General features: G+C 42.6%; 1 protein-coding gene and 3 non-coding genes across 4 annotated transcripts in view; 2 read left to right on the top strand and 2 right to left on the bottom strand.

Annotated features, from left to right (window-relative positions):
* spint2 (serine peptidase inhibitor, Kunitz type, 2) overlaps nt 1–5,000 on the top strand; it is a 25,663-nt gene that overhangs the window by 10,830 nt on the left and 9,833 nt on the right. The gene's annotated exons all lie outside the window — the stretch shown is intronic.
* trnar-ucu (transfer RNA arginine (anticodon UCU)) lies at nt 639–728 on the top strand. Its single transcript is given in 2 exon segments — nt 639–675; nt 693–728. It is a non-coding gene; the product is annotated as a tRNA-Arg (tRNA).
* On the bottom strand, nt 1,645–1,734 carry trnar-ucu (transfer RNA arginine (anticodon UCU)). Its single transcript is given in 2 exon segments — nt 1,645–1,680; nt 1,698–1,734. It is a non-coding gene; the product is annotated as a tRNA-Arg (tRNA).
* Nucleotides 4,002–4,091, bottom strand: trnar-ucu (transfer RNA arginine (anticodon UCU)). Its single transcript is given in 2 exon segments — nt 4,002–4,037; nt 4,055–4,091. It is a non-coding gene; the product is annotated as a tRNA-Arg (tRNA).

Below are 5,000 nucleotides of genomic sequence, written 5' to 3'. Positions count from 1 at the left end.
AAAAAGAGGAGATAAAGAGGGGAGAGAGTGAGAGAGAAAAAAGAAGAAAGAAAAATAGAGGAGAAAAAAAGAAAGATGGAGAGGGAAGAGTGAAAGAAAAAGATAGGAGAAAGAAAGATAAAGAGGAGATAAAGAGAGAGAGTGAGAGAGCAAAAGAAAAAGAAGAGAGAAAGAGAGGGGGAGAGTGAAAGAGAAAGAAAAAGATTGGAGAAAGAGAAAAAGAGAGGGAAAGAAAGACGAGAAAGGGACACAAGTACAGAAGAGAGAAAGAGAAAGGGGGAGAAAGAAAAAGAGGAGATAAAGAAAGAGGGAAGAGAGAGAGAGAGAGGAGAAAAAAAAGATGAAGAGGGAAGAGAGTGAAAGAAAAAGAGGGAGAAAGAGAAATGGAGGAGAGAAAGAAAAAGACACAAAGGGGAGAGAAAGAAAGACAGACAGAAAGAAGAGAGGATAGAGAGAAAGAAGAGAAGAAAAAGAGGAGAGAGACAGAAGAGAGAGGGAAAGAAAAAGACGAGAAGAGAGAGAGAGTAGATAGAAAGAGAAAGAAAGAAGAGAGGGGAGGGAGAGAGAGAGAAGAGGAGGGGTGAAAAGAGGAGGAGGAGGAGGGTGAAAAGGCGCAGAGCTCGTCCGGGGCAACAGGTGGCTCTGTGGCGCAATGGATAGCGCATTGGACTTCTAAGCTTCACTCTGAGGTGATTCAAAGGTTGTGGGTTCGAGTCCCACCAGAGTCGCACTTTTAGCGACACACGACATCAAGAGGAGACGGACGGAGAGAAGAGGAAACGAGTTTAAAGAAAAGAAAAACCAAGAGAAGGTGAGCGAGGTGAACGTGGAGTAAAGTCCAAGTTTAAAGTGTAAATATTGACATGGAGATGTTCACGAGTTTCCCTGGAATGTCCCGCAGTGTGGCTTTAAACGTCTCCGTCCGGCGCGTTTCCCCCGCGACGCCTCTCCACAGAGCCGAGCCGTCCTGCAGCTGGACTTCACCTGAATGTTCCGCAGTGCAGCTTTAAACGACAAACGGAGCGAGTGGGAAAACCCAGACGTGGATTTGAAAAGGAGGTCAAAGTGAACTGTCTGTGTGGAACAGACGTCTGCAGAATCTCAACTGGATTTCTTTATAAAACACTTCAGACGAAACGATGACAAAGTGAAACTGCCCCAAAAAAAACCAAAACCAAAACCAAACACGAGTAAAATCAAACAAAGCGGCTTCAGTCCACGAGCTCAAACTATAAAAATCAGTTTATTTTGTGATTCCACGTGAGTTTAAAGAGAAGGACCAAATGTGGAGCTGCAGGGTCCGGGTCCGACCTGAGTGTCGGGTCTGTGGAGAGGCGCCGCGGGGGAAACGCACCGGACGGAGACGTTTAAAGCCACACTGCGGGACATTCCAGGGAAACGCAGAACATCTCCACGGAGACGAGCAGGAAGCAGAACGTCCCCAGCGCAGCTCCAACGGGAATATTTCCACCACGTTCACCTCGTTCACCTTCTCTTAGTTTTGATTTTCATTTCTTTGTTTTTTAAACTCGTCGTGTGTTTCCTCTGGAGTGTGTGTGTGTGTGTGTGTGTGTGTTTCTCTGGAGTGTGAGTGTGTGTGTGTGTGTTTCCTCTGGAGTGTGTGTGTGTGTGTTGCTAAAAGTGCGACTCTGGTGGGACTCGAACCCACAACCTTTGAATCACCTCAGAGTGAAGCTTAGAAGTCCAATGCGCTATCCATTGCGCCACAGAGCCACAAGAGCCACACAGAGAAAGGAAAAGAGGTGGGGTTAGGGTCTGGGTCTGGTCCTGGTCCGGGTCCTGGTCTTGGTCCTGGTCCTGGTCCTGGTCCTGGTCTTGGTCTTGGTCCTGGTCCTGGTTCTGACTCACTTGTTCATGTCAGAAATCGTTTCGTTCAGGAATTGAAAAGTTTAACTCCCAACAGGAACCAAGTAAAAGTATTTTTTTCTGAGTTGAACCGTGACGACACAGAAGACGTCAGCAGGTTCATCTGAGTCTAAAACAAACAAAGAACAACTGAAACTTTCACCTACGAAATGAAAAGTCTGAAGTTTACAGAAACTCTTCCGTCCCGTTGGTTTTGTGTTTTGTTAAGTTTACGTGTTTGTACTGTCGTCGCTGTCGTCTTCTCCACAGCAGATCCATGTTGTGTCAGAGTTTGGTTCATAAATAATGATTTGTATAAATATAAACAGTTTCTGGTGTTGATGATTTGATCCATGATTGTTCTTTTTCATGGTTTAGTTTTTGTTCGGTGGTAAATCTCTGTCCATGACTCGACTCGTTCACTGCGACACTTTTATTTCTCTGTGGACCTGGTGCAGGATTCTGACCCTGCGGTGATGTGACCCCGGGGGCAACAGACCAAACAGTATTTTGACCCCGGGGTCAGAATCCTATTCTGGTATATTGACCCCCCCATGAAAATCTATAGTTTATTCATAAACAATTTGAATTCTATAGAAAAACTTTGAACATTAATACTATATCTGCAAATGAAAACAGATTGACATATTTAACCCAGTGTGTTTATTAAAGTTCTGATGATGTAAAGTCAGAAATAATGTTAGTTGAATATTGACGCTGATCAATTATATTTAAAAAAAAGGTCAAAATCCTCTGATTATAATAATCTGACCCACAGTATGTTTATTATAGTAGATATTTTCAAGTGTCTCACCTGCACACGTTACATTTACACAAAACACCAAGTCGTTCTCCATCAAAACTTTCCTGAAAATCCCTTAAAACAAAGTGAATACGTAGAAATATATAATCAAAGTAAATGACACGAGAAATAATGATCAGATAAATAACTAAAGAAAAAAGTCAGAGGAGTCAAAATCCTACAGGCGAGTTTCAGATGACGTCGTTGTTATTAAAAACCCTCGTTGCTGCTGGGAAATATTTGGTCGGAGGCAGAAACACGGTCGCGTCAAACACAGTGTGTAACCTCCTGTATTTCTCCTTGATAATGGTAAATTCCTGCTGCATTATCAGACGCACAAATAGAAACACGGAAGAAGGAAAATGTCTTTTTCATATTCTGAGTGAAAAGAACCACTAACGGTGAATTAAACGACTTTCAAACATCCGCAGAGCAAACGTAGAAGATCCTAACAAACCGTGGACTCAACAAGTTCAACAACACATCCAGACTCTTGGAGGTTTTCATCTTTTCTGCTGTGAATGGCCCAGGAGTTTCACCAAGTCATTGTGGATAATAATATTATTATTATAAATATTTGTCCAGGTAGTTGGAGATTCAGACCAGAAATGTGGTTTGGTCCAGACTCTGTCGGGGTTGAAAAGGTGATTTGTCGTCCGTCGATGTTTATGACCAATTTGTGGTCAAATGGTCTTGGGTCGTCTGCCGTTAAAGTGGATCAATAACCAGGGATCAATACCCTTTACGTGCTTTCTCACTCCGTCCGTCATCCAATCCAATCCAGTCCACTTTGTTTGTGAAATGTGCTATAGAAATAAACTGTTTCCAAAGTGCTGCACAAGTACATAAAAATAACAACAATAAACTACTAAAATAATACTAGTCTTCAAATAATAAAACCAGTAAAATAAAAAAAAAACAGTAAAAATGTAAATAAAAACAAAATCATAGAATAGAAATAAATAAAATAAATAAATTAAATCAGTAAAACCAATAAAAACACATAAAAATAAATAAAAGACACAGAGGAGCAACAACTCACGCGGTGTTAAAAGCCAGAGAATAAAAGTGGGTCTTTCAGACGAGATTTTAAAACTCTCCACTGTCAAGTTCAATTAGTGTTTCTTGCCGCCGACCAAAATAATTCCCAGCAACGCAGGCTTTTGTCAACGATGACAATTCACCCCGGGGTCAGAGTTCTACCTCACACCCACGCCGACGCCGACCCGACCCCGACGACCCACCCCCACGCCGACGCCGACCCCGACCGACCCGCCGACCCGACCGACCCGACCCGTCTGTTTCCTCTTGATGTCGTGTGTTGCTAAAAGTGCGACTCTGGTGGGACTCGAACCCACAACCTTTGAATCACCTCAGAGTGAAGCTTAGAAGTCCAATGCGCTATCCATTGCGCCACAGAGCCACAAGAGCCACAAGAGCCACAAGAGCCACACAGAGACACACAGAGAGAGGTCAGAGGTCAGAGGTCAGAGGTCAGGGTCTGTTTCACACTTGGGTTGAATTTGGTTTGAAAAGATGAACAGGTGTGTAGGTGTGTGTGTGTACAGTGTGTGAAGTGTTTGTGTAGTGTGTGAAGTAGGGACGAGCATTTGATAAAATCTTCTTAATCGATCGTCGGAAGAATTAACGATCGATTATCGATGAATCATTAACGTTTTTATATTAAAATGATCATCATTATTATTACTATCTGCACTAATCTGCATCAATAAATTCAACTTTACGACATATAAACATAACGACTCTAGATCCACATCAGCTGTTTGACATTATAATGTGTTTAATTCAGTTTTGTTCAAATCTCACAGAAACAAAACTTAAAACCACATCACTAATTTACATAAACTAAGTGAAGATAAAACTCCAGCTCTTGTGTCGCTGATGTGGTTCAACTTGTGTTGGATTAAAAGACATGACTCAGGTGAATACAGGTCAGTGTGACCAGATTTGTGTTTGTCAAAACCAGGACAGCGTACGGGGGGAGGGGGGCGGGGCCTCGTCATCCACATTGAGCGACTCTCACCTGGAAAAACTTTTTCCCACTGGACACAGAAACATATGTGCTGCTTTATCCACTGTGCACATGGACTCACACTTGTCCCAACGCAACGGAAAGTGTGGAATTTCTTCTACAAATCCTGGTTAAATCCACATTTGTGCTTCGGTTCGTTACAGACTGACCCACTGTTTGTGTCTCGCTCCTTCTGATGCAGAGACACATGTACACACCTGTTTGGTCACGACACACACACATACATTCAGTTTGTCCATTAAAATGAACAGAATCCATGAAATTCTTAGTGATCAATTA

This window comes from Boleophthalmus pectinirostris, unplaced genomic scaffold (genome assembly GCF_026225935.1).
Source record: "Boleophthalmus pectinirostris isolate CB_2022bp ecotype Guang Dong unplaced genomic scaffold, ASM2622593v1 HiC_scaffold_9, whole genome shotgun sequence".
NCBI classification, from domain to species: domain Eukaryota; kingdom Metazoa; phylum Chordata; class Actinopteri; order Gobiiformes; family Gobiidae; genus Boleophthalmus; species Boleophthalmus pectinirostris.
Note: the sequence above shows the minus strand (reverse complement) of the source record. Positions and strands in the feature narration are given on the sequence as shown.